The sequence below is a fragment of the Ornithorhynchus anatinus genome, chromosome 4 (genome assembly GCF_004115215.2).
Source record: "Ornithorhynchus anatinus isolate Pmale09 chromosome 4, mOrnAna1.pri.v4, whole genome shotgun sequence".
In the NCBI taxonomy this organism is placed as follows: domain Eukaryota; kingdom Metazoa; phylum Chordata; class Mammalia; order Monotremata; family Ornithorhynchidae; genus Ornithorhynchus; species Ornithorhynchus anatinus.
In genome coordinates, this window is record NC_041731.1 from 28,146,975 (window position 1) to 28,164,249 (window position 17,275).

At 45.7% G+C, this 17,275-nt stretch overlaps 1 protein-coding gene across 3 annotated transcripts in view; it reads right to left on the bottom strand.

Annotated features, from left to right (window-relative positions):
* The window catches only part of ASTN2 (astrotactin 2), an 869,558-nt gene that overhangs the window by 456,019 nt on the left and 396,264 nt on the right, over positions 1 to 17,275 (bottom strand). The window contains exon 1 of one of the 3 annotated variants that reach the window (XM_029062730.2): positions 11,731 to 11,943. The exons of the other annotated variants lie outside the window; for them this stretch is intronic. The gene's annotated coding sequence lies outside the window, so the exon portion shown is untranslated. Of the gene's footprint in view, positions 1 to 11,730; positions 11,944 to 17,275 lie in introns of those variants that run through there. 3 annotated transcript variants of the gene reach the window in all.

Sequence of the window (17,275 nt, forward strand, 5' to 3'; positions counted from 1 at the left end):
TCAATAAATACCACTAATTCGTTTTGGTAGAGAAAGTGGGTGCAAGATTTTTTAGAGCTACTGGGGGACTTGGGGGGGGGCAAGTACCTTTTTTTACCCCAAAATACCCCAGGTGAGCAGTCACCTTTGAGCGTAACTAGAACCTTCATTCCTCCAAAATCCTGGTACCAAGAACCACAGTGGAGTGTTCTAAACTATTGATTGTGGCCATGGGGGCTATGAATCTCTGTAAAAAAGCAAAGAACAAAAACCTCTTTTCCCTCTGCTTCTCTTTGCTTAGTTTAGACTTTGGATGCTAGGATTCTTGTTAGTTATTGAACACCAACATTTCTGTGGAAAAAAGGCACTGGGAGCAGTATACAAAGTATGTGGGTAAAAATAAACTTGGAATCATCTGGACAATTTAGTCCAAAAACCTAATTTCACCTGAAATATCCATTTTGCTAGGATAAACTATAGTTTCGGCCTCACCGCTCCTAACTACATGCAAGTGTAGGCACGGGATGTGACCACAAGTGAATAATGCACGGGGATCCCTGATTGGTGGAGAGCCAACTCAGGGTGCTGCACAAATTTAACTGATTAAGTTGTATCATTTCTGACCTATAAGAGACAATGAAAACTGAGAAGTAGCTTGGCCTAGTGGACAGAGCACAGGCCTACGAGTCAGAAGGACCAGAGTTATAATCTTGGCTTCACCATTTAACTGCTGTGTGTCCTTGGGCACTTGACTTCTCTGTGCCTCAGTAACTTCATCTGTAAAATGGGGATTATAACTGTGAGCCTCATGTTGGTCATGGACTTATCCAACTTATTAGCTTGAATCTACCCAAGCACTTAATACCATGCCTGGCACCTAGTAAGCACTTAACGAATACCCACCAAAAAAAAAGTCAATCCAGCTGGACTGATCAGGAAACTTGGCCCATTGCCTGAAATGACTTGTATTTAGCATAAAATTATTATTCACACAGGTACAAACACTACTCTGTCACAAATATCTATTTCCCCAAACCTTCCCTTTATATACTTCCTCCCACTCAATACAATTTTCTCAGACAAGCACTCTTATTCTACCATCAACACAAAACATGAAGAAATACTAATATCTTTCTACTCCTGGGCAACCATGTGTGTATGTGCAGCTATGGATTGAACTGCCTGCTCTCTTCCAGATTAGTTTCTCTAGCTGTTCAGTGCTCCAGATAAGGACCATGGCAGAGGGGAGGGCCATTGGATATCTCTGTAAATTCTGAATAGTACATCAAAATTCCCTGGAGACATCTGCCTTCAAGATACTCTGGGTAAACACTGTCCAATCTCGACAGCTAGGTGCTGCCCTGTTCCACGTAACAATTAGGGTTTAGTTTCTCCTTTGAAATGTTTGTTCTAAAAAGAAAACAAAAATCACCACCAGGTACCCTGAGCCATTAACAGAATTTTTGTGCAATGAATACAGAAGCAATCAAATTAATGCTTGGGAAATCAGTTCTTGTTTAACTTAATTTTAATTTCCAACATGTTTAGACTTTCCCTTCCCCTACTAAGCCACACACAAACCTACCCAGATGATTGTATTCACTTTGCATACACAACTCCATATGAATCATCCCACCCAGCTCATTGGAGCTAATGCATAAACTCATTCTCTTTCTTCACAACTAACACACAACCATGCCATACACAATGGCCTCATTTGTACAGTGATTATTTCCCTCATACTCACTCTCTAACCCCAACTTATCTCTGCTCCTCTCACAATAATGGGAAGCAGCATGGCTCAGTGGAAAGAGCCCAGGCTTGGGAGTCAGAGGTCATGGGTTCGAATCACAGATCTGCCACTTGTCAACTGTGTGACTCTGGACAAGTCACTTAACTTCTCTGTGCCTCAGTTACCTCATCTGTAAAATGGGGGTGAAGATTGTGAGCCTCATGTGGGACAACCTGATTATCCTGTATCTACTCCAGCACGTAGAACAGTGCTCTGTCCATAGTAAGTGCTTAACAAATACCAACATTATTAATACCACACATTTTCAGTCCTACCTTGACAAATTCACTCTCTTAATGCTTCCCTGGATATTTATTAGTTTTGTGGTTGTATTTATTCAGTACTTACTCTGTGCTCATTTTACAAGTGAGGATATTGAGGCCCAGAGATGTCATGGTCACACCCAGTGACATTCCCAAGCAGTGAAAGAACTAGGATTAAACGAATAATAGTAATGATAATGGTATTTGTTAAGTGCTTATTTTCTGTCAAATACTGTTCTAAGCACTGGAGTACATACAATTAATCACATTTGACAAAGTTTCTGTCCTACATGGGGCTCACATTCTAAGTAGGGAGGAAGATGAGTATTGAATCTCCATTTTACAGATGAGGTAACTGAGGCATAGAGATGCTAAATGATTTGCCCAAGGACACACTGCAGGCAGTTGGCAGATCCAGGATTAGATCCCAGGTCCTCCCTAAACAAGATTTATCCACTAGGCCAATCCCAGGTCTCCAGACTCCCAGTGCTTTTTTTCTGCATGGTGCCACACTGCCACCCATGCAAGACCTTTCCCTGACAACAATCCTAAATCCCAGATTCTCTCACTGACCATGCCCCTCAAATTCACAGCTATATTCTTGTGCATATTCTACTAATAATGATAATTATAAAAATAACGATAATTTGGTATTTGTTAAGGGCTTACTTTGTCAAGCACCACAGTAGGTATTGAGGTAGACACATGGTACAAGATGAGGTAGATACAGATTGGTCACAGTACCTGGCTCATGTGGAGATTACAGTCTAAGTAGGAGGGAAAAGAGGTATTGAATCCTCAATTTGCAGATGAGGAATCTGATGCCCAGAAAAGTTAAACACACGGCAGTCAAATGGTGGAGCTAGGGTTAGAAGCCAGGTCCTCTGATTCCGAGATCCATGCTCTTTCTACTCGGCCAACCTGCTGCCCAAATGCATATGAAATCTCCTACACTCTTTTTGAATTACAGTCCCTCATATATGCATACATTTCACACTCAAAAAATATATATGCACTGTTCCACCATTTGTAGGTATTAACATTAGTGCTTGTAGGATGTGGCAAAAATTTCAATTTCCTTCTTACTCTGATATAGATGCTATTCTTCCTATGCTGATAATCTGGATTTCAGTCTTGAACAGCCCAAAGGTTTTCCCAGATCACCTTTGATATAAAGCTTCTGGGCTTGATATATGCAGAGCTTTGAGTGAAGAATCTCTCCCAAAATATCTACCTTGGGGGCTTTGGTCCTGCCCGTTTTCTTCCAAATATAAGATCATTAAATCTGAGGCACCTTCTGGAGACCCAGTGACACTCTTTGTCATCCATTTCCACTAACCCTTTGCTGGCTAATTTAATTACAGTGGCTCACAAACTGACAGACAGCTGTTAAAAATGGTTATTGCATTATTAATACGCTCCAGTAATTTCCCATTAAAACTATACTGTTAATAATTTTTCCCTCTATTTCTTCCCTCTTAATTAGACTATTTAAAACTTTGAAGGAATATTCTCTTCATGCTAAATGGGAGCGTCAAGCAAATTACATTTTTGATTGAATACTTCTGTGATAGGCCAGCAAATGAAATGTTGAGTTGTTAATTATTGTCAGAGTTCCACACGATGCCTGTTAATGAGGCAGTCAATCTTCCCTGCCATTCCCAGAATATTAATGGAAGTTGCTGGGAGGAACTGGGAAGGATTCCTCCTCGGGATACTCAGTGGAGGAGCTGAAGGAGAAGGGGCAGGTGACCACTTCAGCCTTAGAAAAGCTGCAGTCTAACTCAGCAGGTGGAGAGGGGCTGAATGGAGGGAATGAACCAATAGTTCAAGTGTACCAGGTGGGAACTCCAACTGCCTGCATACACTCGCAGAGTAAGTGTTCAATATTTATTGCAGTTATCCTGGACCGAAGAGAACTCATTAGGAAGACTGCGTTGCTCTTTTTCCTAGAATTGTATTGCTAGATACAGCCCATAGAGAGTCATGGAAATCACAATCTCTTGCATGCTGGACAAGTCTTAACCTTGGTAGTGTCAACACCCCAATGCTAAAAGATCCTCCATCCAATTATCTGAGCTTAGGCTTTAGCTAGTTGGATCAGAACACACAGCAGTAAAGATTTAGAGCCCTGCATTTGTTAACAGTGGGGTGGCTAGGGTGGGGGGAGGATGATGGACTTATGGGAGAATTCAGGTTTGAATCCTGATGAGTAGAAAAAGATAGGATTGGTGGCAAATGGAATGGGAAAAGGAGGTAAGAATAACCCACCTTCCCCAGAGCCAACCCATCTTCCCTATCTCTCTGTAACTTTGGAAATATCCTTAACTCCTCCCTCTCCTTCAACTCCTCCCATAATCAATCTGTCACCAAATCCTGTCAGTTCTACAACATTTCCAGAACCCGAATCTTCCTCTCCATCCAAAAGGCTACTATGCTGGCCCAAGTTCTTGTCATAGCCCAGCTATGTTTCTGCATCAGCCTCCTTGCTGACCTCCCTGACTCTAGCCTCGCCTCACTCCAGGCCATACTTCACAGTAATTCCCAAGTCATTTTTTCTAAAATGTCACTCTGTAAATATATCTTTTTAAATACATCTGGTATATGTTAAGTGCTTGCTATGTGTCAAGAACTGTACTAAGAGCTGGGATACATGTGGGAGAATGAGGTTTGACACAATCCTTGTCCCAAATGGGGCTCAGAGTCTAAAGGGAAGGAAGAACAGGCACTTCATTCCCATTTCACAGATGAAGAAACTGAGGCACAGAGAAGTTAAGTGACTTGTCCAAAATGACACAGAGCCAGGATTAGAACTGAGGTCCTCTGACTCTCAGCCCACACTCTTATCACAAGCCACGGATCTGAAACCCACTCCCTCTTTTTATCTGACACCAGTTTTTCCACCTTCGCAGCTCTTTTGAACTTGCATCTTCTCCAGGAAGGCTTACCGGCTTCATTTCTATTCCCACGGTTTATATCCCCTTCAACTACCTCTTTGGTACTTCCATGTCACTGAAGCTCTGAAGTCAGATTTAGGTACATATCTTCCAGTACTCTATCACTGCCTTCTATCTGTAGTTTACTTCAGTGTCCTCCTCTACTAGACTGCAGCTCTTTGCGGGCAGGATCATGTCTACTAATTCTACTGGTTAATACAATGCGTGAGGCACTGATTTCTTAATATCAGATTGATTTGTGTAGCATCTTGAAACTTCTACTACAGCCTAAACTGCATGCGACTACTTTTACAACTATTACCGCTGTTGTTGCTACTGTTACTGCCACTGCTACTATTTTCCTCCTCCTACTGCATCTATTACTTGGGCAAATTTTGCTGGTGGAAGCAGTATCATACATCATATAACCAACATATCATCAGTTGTAGGAGGAAAGGGGTTCCCTCACAAGGTTTAGTCTAGGAAGCAGGATTACAGAGCAGGGAACACAACTCTTTCAATCTTCAAAGTGGTCTTCCTCTCATTTGGTAATTCTCTTTCTGAAAACTTGCAAAGACAAAGGCAGAGCTGCCTCTAGAGTGAGATCATATCCACTGGCCCCAGGACATTCTGAGATATGCAATAAGGGCACTGTCATATTGACATATGTGCAGCAACTGCTCGCCAACATAAGGAAGCTCAGGTAAAGCCACATTTGGGGTGTGTGACCATTTGAAAAGTGATACAAAAAGCAGGGACCTTCCCTTGACCACAGGAAGTATGTAAGGTAACTTTCAACTGTGAGGGGTAGGGGAAAAAGAATCAGGTGTGTGCACATATATTTTTAGGAAATAATGAGAATTTTGGACTTGGCCAGTTAGAGCAAGAGGAGAAGGCTTTGTTTTTCAGCTAAAGACTGTAAGTCCCCTCTAGACTAAGCTCATTGTAGACAGGGAATTCATTTGTTTATTGTTGTATTTTACTCACCTCAATGCTCAGGACAGTGGTTTGCACACCATAAGCACTCAATAAATACGACTGACTGACTGACCTGGCCATATCTCACCATCTTTGCAACCTTAATAGGAGTTGTTGGATTGAAAATCTTTCCAGAACTTCAATTTAAAAATAATTATTGAAGTTGCACCATTTAAAGATGCATTTTAAGGTGGGTGGGGCATTTGAGGGGATGGGAGGGAAAAGGGGTTAAAAGCAAGGACACAGAGAATGGTGAAAGACGAGAGATGAAAAATCAGAAGGACACTTGGACACTGGAGCAGAGCTGCATGGCTAGGTGGCCTGGACTGGCCCTCATCCCTTTTCCTTGACCAGCTATGTCCAGGGAGTAGTGGTAACTGCAAGTCCAGAGATTCACCCTAATGCCTGTGAGTCGGCACCAAAATAACCACTCTTTTTTTATCGTTAATATGCAGCAGTGAAATTGAATGCAAGTCATCTCTCTGCTCTCTCTGGTAAACAACCTGGAGCCAGCTAAAAGGAACATGATTTTGCAATTCTCACCTGTTACTGCACAAGAAGGCATGGAAAGAAGGTATAGCTTTTCTCTCCTCTCACAGTAATCTCCATTCCTATCCTTCCCACTCCCACCCCCAATAGATACACAACTGCCCATGGACATCTTCTGCTCCAGCTGTGAAAAAAAGAAAACCAATTCCATTAGCACCTTGATGAAAGAATCGCAGTGGTCAGATGCCCTAGACCACTTTCCCGGCCCCAGCAACAGCAAAGCATTTAGTGAGGAGGGAGGAAGATACAGGCTGTTCTCACACATTGGTGAACAGAAAATCAGCTTTCTCTACCTCCTCCACACAAGTCCATCAGTAGGTGAGAACTCATTCGGGCAACAGAGTGAGCTACGTGGGGATCATGAGCTAAGAGCTAGCAGGAAGGAAGGAGTCAGGTAGGAAAAAGAGAGAAAATCCAATTACCTTCCAGGCAGCCATATCTTTCTTTTCTGAAAATGGAACAGAAGGGATGGCTTTCTTTGTATAACATGGTCAGACACTGTCTCCTCCTGTAGGCAGTGTCCCGGCTCTGCCACTTAGCGGCTGGATGGCTGTGGGCAAGTCACTTAACTTCTCTGTGCCTCAGTTACCTTATCTGTAAAATGGGGATTAACTGTGAGCCTCAGGTGGGACAACCTGATCACCCTGTATCTACCCCAGCGCTTAGAACAGTGCTCTGCACATAGTAAGTGCTTAACAAATACCAACATTATTATTATTATTATTATTAGGATTGGCCTGGAAATGCTCAAGGTGAATGAGGAATTGTTCACCAAATTAGTTCCATGGCCCACGGCAAGAGGCACCCATTGAAGTTGGAAGGTAGTAGGTTCAAAGAAAATGAAAAGAAACACTTCCTCATTAGAATATGAAGTCTTTTTCCAGACTGTGAGCCCCATGTGGGACAGGGACGGTGTCCAAATGTATCTGCTTGAATCCACCCCAGTGCTTAGCACTGTGCCTGGCACATAGTAATAATAACGTTGGTATTTATTAAGTGCTTACTATGTGCCAAGCACTGTTCTAAATACTACAATTATTATTACTATAGGAAGCTGTGTGAAAAGAAAATGCCAGTAAATTCAAGAGGGATTTGGAAAAAAAATTATGTGAAAGAAGGCCATTATGAGTTACTCAAAGTAAAGCCCGGCATGTTGAATAGTTCATCTCTAACCATAAAGATGGGTGTACAGAAGGGGAACCATCACACAGTTCCCCAGTCCCTAATTATTTTTTTATATTACTGTCTCCCCCTCTAGACTGTAAGCACCTTGTGGACAGGGAACCTGCCTGACATCCCTGTTGAAATGTACAGTGGTCTTCACATAAATATCAGTGATTGAAAAGCTCCTGGCATCCCTGACCAAGAAAGAATCCTGAGCAGAGCAAGCCAGTGGTTAATTCAAGAGTAACCTGAATCATAGTCTGAGGGTGTGATATGTATTTCCTCTATCCTCACATCTATCCCCAACCTTATTCTTATTCTGTGCTGGGCAGCAGTGGCATAGGAGAGAGTCAAGGGTGGAGACTCATATCTACTGCATGTAAGGAGGCATTGGTAAACCATTTCCATACTTTTACCAAGAAAAATCTATGGATACACTATCAGAATGATTGCACGTGAAGGTGGGGCATCCTGGGAGAGATGTGACCATGGTGTTGTTATGGGTCAGAGACGAGTCTACAGCATGAGACAAGAGGCCAAAGGAATCCTCGCTCAGGGATAATATTCTGGCTGGACGATTTCAGGGTCTCTTTACCCCTGATAATGATAATAATAATAATAATTTTGGTATTTGTTAAGCACTTACTATGTGTCGAGCACTGTTATAAGCAATGGGATAGATACAGGGTAATTAGGTTGTCCCACGTGGGGCTCACAGTCTTAATCCCCATTATACAGATGAGGTAACTGAGGCACCGAGCAGTTAAGTGACTTGTCCAAGGTCACACAGCTGACAAGTGGTGGAGCCAGGATTAGACCCACGACCTCTCACTCCTAAGCCCGTGCTCTTTCCACTAAGCCACGCTGATAAGAGGGTAGATGCTAGCCAAAGGCTGGGGAAGTGAGTGCACATAGCAAATTTTTTAAAAAATAAACAAATATCCTCAGACTAGATTTCTATTCTAAGCTGACTCCATTCCCTCACATTTCCACTGTCCTTACTATTTATGAAATAGATTGCCTCTCATTTTGGTTGGGAGGCAGAAGAAGCAGAGTCCATGGGAAAAGGTGGAAGAAGAGACTGGAGGGTTAGTTATGGCAAAATAAGTTAAAATAGATGAAAGCCACAAGAAGAGATGCAAGAGCATAGGGCAAGGCTAAACTAAGGAAAACAGAGAGCTAATACATGTGGGCTAAGAGATGGTGATGCCACCTAGAGCCAACTCAGTAGAGAAAACAGCACAAAAGTTACCTCTAGCTCTACCCACAAGAGGTGACCTTAACTGGACACAGCACACAGTCCAATATGTGAAGAAAAACAGGGTTGTCCATAGAAGGAATGGAAGACAAAGAACCGGGATGATGACAAAGGAGCCTCTGGGCAATGACAAAGACCAGAAGGGACCAGGAAGGGGAATTAAACTTTTTTTATGACTTCTTTGCAACATGGACTCCTTGGGACTACATCCCAAATAATAAACCTTTGATATGGAGTGCCATGAGTTTGTCTCAGGTAGTTCACAGGCAAGCTTGGCTTGAAAAGCAGGTTCACAGACTCTGGACCATTAAATTTTAGTCACTGTTCCTCTTAGCATCGGTTAGAGGTGATCTATATGCTGACCAAGAGAAGCAAGGCCAAGAGAAGGTAAGGAAGGTGTTTAAAGCCACCCAGCAAACCAATATTCGAACAAAAATGATAACTTTTACCTCTCAAATTCCCTTTCCAGGGATTCCCCTAATTGCACAGTTTCTATTCTGGAGCTACCACCACTTTTAAATTCATCTAGTTCAGAGAGTCTGTTTCAGAGTCTGTTACATTATGGGCATCAAAATGGTCAAGAGGTCTAATGCTGTGCCAATTGAATAATGAAAGGGCATGGGGCAAATTCCAATTGTTCATATTCAGAGGAGAAAGGTCACCAGTGAAAACGTGTACACGGGGAGAAATTACTCAGTCAATAGCTGCTACTGACTAAGAACCTAGCAAGGGGTAACTTGCAGGATTGAGTAGTGATACAGAACGACCGACCCTCTTCTAGGTGTGCCAGTTGTAACCCAGGAGTTAAAACAGTAGTTATCAGAGTTATGTTTAACAATATATCTTTTCATTTGCTCTTGAAATCCCAGTATAGATGTAGTTGATCAATCTGATAATAAAATCATTACTGTTTCCCCCCTAGGGTTTGGGTACATTCCTTTATGTTTCTTGACCCCTCCTGCTAAATGAGGCAAGCAGCAATTACTTTCTGCCATTGTCAAGATATCTGGGTCCTAATAGCTCCATTGGAATGCATCCCTGTGCTCTAAACAAATGAGACCAGATCTTCAGGATTGATGGATGTCTGCATTTAGCCCAGGGGCCTCCACTCCTGCAGTTGGAAGCACCTGTGAGTCCAAAGTAAATGTTCCTTATCATCATCATCAATGGTATTTACTGAACACTTACTATCTGCAAAGCAATGCACTAAGCACTTGGTAGAGTACAAGAGAGTTGGTAGACACATTCCCTGCCCATAAAGTGTGGGACCCTTGTGGTGAAGCAGGGCAGGGAGTTTGACAGGGCCACTCTCATTCAACTTATCTTGATTGTGAGCTTGTTGTGGGCAGGGAATGGATCTGCTCATTGTTGTATTGCACTCTCCCAAGCACTTGGAACACAGCTTTGCACAGAGTAAGAGCTCAATAAATATCATCTAGTGAAAGAGTTTATAATGACAAAATTCTGTATTCTGAGGATACTTTTTTCCATATTTGATGGGCAATGACCAAAGAGATCTTAATGGGTGAAAATTTGGTACTGACAAGTTAGCCCTCTCTCCTTTCCGTCATCAAAGGAAGATTGATTTCCTGGCCCCAGCTTTAGTTCCTTACTCTACTTCTCTTGGCAGAGAGGTGGGGGACAGGCTGGGGACAAAGTCTCCAGGTTTCTCACAGAATAGGTAGGACAGAAAACAGGCATTTATCCCCAGTTGACAGATAAGGAAACTGAAGTACAGAAAAGCTATTTGCCCAATGTCAAAGAGAAGGCAAGTCATTGAGCCAGGTTTAGAACAAAGATCCTCTGACTCCCAGACTCATTCTCTTCCCACAAGGCCATACTGCTTCTCTAGGGCTGTGGTATTGGGAGATTTGAGCTGAGGCTACCTAACCTCACAGCACTCTGCCTCCCTCCTGCACTCTGCCTCTCTCCCTTGTTCCACTGGCTCACTTTTGCCTGGCTTCCTACTGTTGTCCTTGTGGGGAAATGGATTTTTTTAATTGTTCACCCTCACCTTACAGCAAACTCCTGCTAAATAGTATAAATTTGGCAGGAGTCCCTGGCCTGGAAAAGCCCCTCCAGTCGAAGCCATAAAAATCATTTCTCGCCTGCAGCCTGTTTCATCCAGTTCAGAGATGATATTGTTGTTGCTTTGTCATTTGCTCTTTTACTCGCTTCAGTAAAAAAAGGAGATTAGGCAGTTTGAGGTTAAGTGTGTGTAAATAACATCCAAAGGAGAAGGTGGGTGCTCAAAAATGTTTCTGTGTGTTGCATAGTTCTGGTAGAGATTGGATTTGAAAGAAGAACACAAACAATTAAGTTCCAGCACTGGGCCTGCTTGCATTTCAGAGAAAAAAATAGACTGGCAATGTCAAATCTACCAACGATATTAGTTATTGTCAGGTACCATTCCCAAAGCTTCCTAAGAGCCAAGAAAATTTCCTGATTTACCAAAATAGCAGGGGCATTTGAATTTACTGTGCAGAACACACCAATTAAGTTGAAACCCACACACATTTATAAACTACGTATAAAAAACAAAATATAGATCTGTGCAGCTGACCTGAACTGCTATCTTCTGACTAAATAACTCTTCCAGACTATGAAAAGAGATTCAATAATCCACATATTGAGCAGTGTTGCCTCCAAAGAGCAGCCTTTGGGTCTTGGATGAGAACCACACATTTTCAAAAGCTACATAGATGCCAACAATCTCCATATATTCTTCCAAAACATCTACCAGGAATTCCTAATAGATTCCTAAGTTTATAACAGTAATGCTAACCGAAGTTAATGCACATATAAACTTACGAGGTAATTGGATGAAGTGTGGCGGTTGAAGCAACCTTGCAATGAAGTAATGGCCTGACCCATTTGGTCGGGTTGTTGAATGAATATTTAAGCTATGGTGCATGAGAAAGGATTTCAAATGAAATTTATCTCCCTGGGATTGGAGTTGGGGAGCAGAGATTTGTTTGCTTCTAAAATCATATTTTCTGATATTTATTTAGAATGGAGTATTACAGCAGTTTTGCTCTGTCCCCACATAGAATAGGAGAGATAGGACACAAATTAACAGAGGAAATAGTAGAGGTATCATTGTGTCCCCCTGCTCGGGCCCGGGGACATTGTGCTCCCCAACCGCTCCCCCACTCCGCCCGAGGCGGCCATTTTAGGAAGCCCCCACTCTGTCTGAGGCGGCCATTTTGGGAAGGCCTCACTCCCTCTTCCCTCTTGAGGTGATTCATCCCTCCCGCCCCCGCCCCGGGCAACGACGTCCTTGTTCTCACCATGTTACCTTACCTTAGCCGCCGCCTACGGCCGCCACCCACCCCGGACAACCTCAGGGCCCCCCCGCCGCCACAGGGTTATTTGGTCATGAGCTCTGGGACTCTCTCGGCCGCTGGCCGCTTGACTTTGAGTCTGATCGGGTAGGGTCGGCTCGTCCCCCGACCCTGGTCATCACCTGCTTATTAACACTATTGTAGTATGCCTTACTGTAGCATGTTGCTATATTTGCGATCTCGCTTTTTATTGTTTATTGTCGTCAGATTTTGAATTTGATCAGGTCGCCCCTTAATCGAGTCTACCCCCGACCCTGGTCATCACCCCTTTTATTAACACGACTATATTGTATCATACTGTATCATGTTGCTATATTAGCACCACTGTATTGTATCATATTGTATCATGTTGCTATATTATCGATTTCGTTTATTACTGTTTATTGTTGTCAGTGCTGCCACCCACCTCTCTGGCCTCGCCATGTCCCTCCTCCCCCCTCCCCCCTCCCGCCCCTTCCTATCCTCCCCTTCCCCTTCCCCTTCCCCTCTCTCGCTCAGCTCTTTCCCGCTCTCTCCTCTGTCTCCTCCCCCCCTCCTCTCTCCCGCCCTAGAACCCCACTTTACCAGCGCTACCCCTCTTCCCCCTCCCCCTACTCTTCCCCCCACCAAACCCCCTCTTCACCCCCTCCCCCCTTCTCTCTTCCCCACCCATGCCCCATCCCAGTCCTCTTGTCCCACCGCCACCCCTCATCCCCCTCTCCTCGTCCAGGGCCCCGCCACCTCCTTCCCATCCAAACCCTCCCCTCCCCCCGCCCTTCCCCCCCTCCTCCCCTTGCACCCACAGCTACTTTCAAGTGTGGCCTCTGGAACCCCCGCTCTATTACAGGCAAGCTACCTTTCATCCATGACCTTTTCCTCTCCCGCTCTCTCCTCCTCCTCGCCCTTTCGGAAACGTGGCTCTCTCCCGAAGACACGGTCTCCGCCGCCGCTCTCTCCAGCGGAGGCCTCTCCTTCTCCCACTCCCCCAGACTCACCGGTAAGGGAGGAGGCGTCGGCTTCCTCCTCTCGCCCCGATGCCGCTTCCGCACTATCCCTCCTCCCCCCTCCCTCTCCTTCCCCTCCTTCGAAGCCCATATCATTCGCCTCTACCACCCACTCCAGTTACTTGTCGCCGTCATCTACCGCCCTCCCGGTCCCACCTCCGACTTCTTCAACCACCTTGACCCCTTTCTCACCTTCCTCCTCTCCTTCTCTCTGCCCACTCTGATCCTTGGAGACTTCAACATCCATACGGATGTACCCGACGACTCCTCTGCCGCCCGCCTGCTATCCCTCCTCGACTCTGCCGACCTCCTCCTCCACCATACCGCGCCCACTCACCGACTCGGTCACACCCTCGATCTCGTCATCTCCTACCGCTGCACTATCTCCTCACTCACCAACTCTGAAATCCCTCTCTCGGACCATAACCTTCTCACCTGCCTCATCTCTCACACTCCCTCCCCTTGCAAATCTTCGCTACTGCCCCACAGAGACCTCCGCTCTCTCGATCCCATCCGTCTTTCCAATAGCATCTCGCCTCACCTTGCCGCCCTGTCCTCTCTTCCCACTCTCGACGATCAGGTCTCCGCTCTCAACTCCACCCTCTCTACTCATCTCGACTCTCTCGCCCCCCTTTCCCTCCGCCGCTCTCGCTCCACTAACCCACAGCCCTGGATCACCTCCTCCGTCCGCCTCCTACGCTCCTATGCTCGAGCTGCTGAGCGCTGCTGGCGAAAGTCCAAGCACCAAGCCGACCTCACACTTCAAATTTATCCTTTCCTGCCTTAACTCTGCCCTCTCCTCCGCCAGGCAAAGCTTCTTCTCCTCCCTCATCGACACCCATGCCCGTCACCCCCGCCGATTGTTCCGGACCTTTAACTCTCTCCTTAGGCCCCCTGTTCCTCCCCCTCCCCCATCTCTCACCCCTAATGATCTGGCCACCTATTTCCTCACGAAAATCAACACGATCAGGTCTGAGCTCCCCAAAGTCACCCCTCCGCCTCTCCCCTCCCCCCCAACAACCCCCTCCCCTACTTTCCCATCCTTCCCTGCAGTATCCTCAGAGGAGATCTCCTCCCTCCTCGCAAGTGCCACCCCCTCCACCTGCGCCTCGGACCCCATTCCCTCTCACCTTCTTAAAACCATCGCCCCTGCCCTCCTCCCTTCCTTAACTTCTATTTTTAACCACTCAATCTCCAAGGGCTCCTTCCCCTCTGCCTTCAAACACGCCCACGTCTCCCCCATCCTAAAAAAACCCGCTCTTGACCCCACTTCCCCCTCCAGTTATCGTCCTATCTCCCTACTACCCTTCCTTTCCAAAATCTTAGAACGAGTCGTCTACAATCGATGCCTAGAATTCCTTAACTCCCATTCTCTCCTAGACCCCCTCCAATCTGGCTTCCGTCCCCTCCACTCTACCGAGACTGCTCTCTCTAAGGTCACCCATGACCTCCTTCTTGCCAAATCCAATGGCTCCTACTCCATTCTGATCCTCCTTGACCTCTCTGCTGCCTTTGACACTGTCGACCATCCCCTCCTCCTCCATACCTTATCTCACCTTGGCTTCACGGACTCTGTCCTCTCCTGGTTCTCCTCTTACCTCTCTGGCCGATCATTCTCGGTCTCCTACGCTGGAGCCTCCTCCCCCTCCCATCCTTTAACTGTTGGAGTTCCTCAAGGGTCAGTTCTTGGCCCTCTTCTGTTCTCCATTTACACTCACTCCCTCGGTGAACTCATCCGCTCTCACGGCTTTGACTACCATCTCTACGCAGATGACACACAGATCTACATCTCCGCCCCTGTCCTCTCCCCCTCCCTTCAGGCTCGCATCTCCTCCTGCCTCCGGGACGTCTCCACCTGGATGTCGGCCCGCCACCTAAAACTCAACATGAGCAAGACTGAGTTCCTCATCTTCCCTCCCAAGCCCGGTCCGCTCCCCGACTTCTCCATCACCGTGGATGGCACGACCATCCTTCCCGTCCCGCAGGCCCGCAATCTCGGTGTCATCCTTGACTCGTCCCTCTCGTTCACCCCACACATCCTATCCGTTACCAAGACCTGCCGGTTTCACCTCTACAATATCGCCAAGATCCGCCCTTTCCTCTCCACCCAAACGGCTACCTTACTATTACGGGCTCTCGTTATATCCCGGCTAGACTACTGTGTCAGCCTTCTCTCTGACCTCCCTTCCTCCTCTCTCGCCCCGCTCCGGTCTCTTCTTCACTCCGCTGCCCGGCTCATCTTCCTGCAGAAACGATCTGGGCATGTCACTCCCCTTCTTAAACAACTCCAGTGGTTGCCTATCGACCTCCGCTCCAAACAAAAACTCCTCACTCTAGGCTTCAAGGCTCTCCATCACCTTGCCCCTTCCTACCTCTCCTCCCTTCTCTCTTTCTACCGCCCACCCCGCACGCTCCGCTCCTCTGCCTCCCACCTCCTCGCCGTCCCTCGGTCTCGCCTATCCCGCCGTCGACCCCTGGGTCACGTCCTCCCGCGGTCCTGGAACGCCCTCCCTCCTCACCTCCGCCAAACTGATTCTCTTTCCCTCTTCAAAACCTTACTTAAAAATCACCTCCTCCAAGAGGCCTTCCCAGACTGAGCTCCTCTTCCCCCTCTACTCCCTCTGCCATCCCCCCTTTACCTCTCCGCAGCTAAAGCCTCATTTTCCCCTTTTCCCTCTGCTCCTCCACCTCTCCCTTCCCATCCCCACAGCACTGTACCCGTCCGCTCAACTGTATATATTTTCGTTACCCTATTTATTTTGTTAATGAATTGTACATCGCCTTGATTCTATTTAGTTGCCATTGTTTTTATGAGATGTTCTTCCCCTTGACGCTGTTTAGTGCCATTGTTCTTGTCTGTCCGTCTCCCCCGATTAGACTGTAAGCCCGTCAAACGGCAGGGACTGTCTCTATCTGTTGCCGACTTGTTCATCCCAAGCGCTTAGTACAGTGCTCTGCACATAGTAAGCGCTCAATAAATACTATTGAATGAATGAATGAAGATAAGAGACGAGAAATCTCTATTCATCATCATCATCAACAAATGCCGTGAAGTCGTTTCCGATCCATAGCGACTCTATGGACATATTTTCTTCAGAATGCCTTATCTTCTGCCAAATCTGTAGTTGTTCTGGTATGACAAGGGAAAAAGCTACAGTGACCTCAGAGGTGGTGTTGACTGCCCTACAGCCACCATCATTGGCAAATTTAATAGGGTTTATAGCTCTTGAACATACCCCTGAAAAATCACGGGGAAGGCTTCCTCTGTCTGCTCTGGCCAGTTGTTTCAAGATAAGAATCTGACCTACCTAACCTCTTAGCAATGAAAGGTATTTGGACTCAACCAATTGCAGTTCCTTACAATAACCCACACCAGAGGATAAATGAATTCATTTATTCTCAGGAATATATCTGAGGGTGAAAATGGGATGATTATCAGGGTGAGAGAAGAGGCAGTCTACCCTTCTTGTGAGCCTTCTCAGAATACCCAATTGTATTCTAGTCCTTTCTGGGAGAAAATGGTTTCTGTTTCCCTGAATAGACTCCATTTCTCTTCCTCTTGATAGAGATGATTGGTTGGTTCAGAAAGTCCTTCATTTAAAGAGTTTTAAGGTAAGACAAATTGCACCTACAACATCTCTAAATTCACACCCTGTTAACTTTAGAACACACCCTTCATGGTGTAGGGCATGACCAGAACACGAGACCCTTGGGGAGATGGGGAAACAATGTTAAATGTTAGTTGTGGGGAGAAAGTTGAAATAGGGAGCAGAGTTGGAGGTGGTTCATGCTCACTAGATGGAGTAATAAGAGAAGGTCTCAGGACCATTAAACTTCCTAGGAAGTGAAAGTTGGCCAACATAATGTGGCATGCAAGACTATAACTACATTAAACATTCATAACTAGTGAATATTCCATTTAATGTTGTCTTAATGAAAAAAAAATAGGTCATCCCAGCCTTGGTTCAGGATTGGATTCTCACCTTGATCACATTCCTTCCAGGAGATAATTGGTTCTAACTTAGAAAC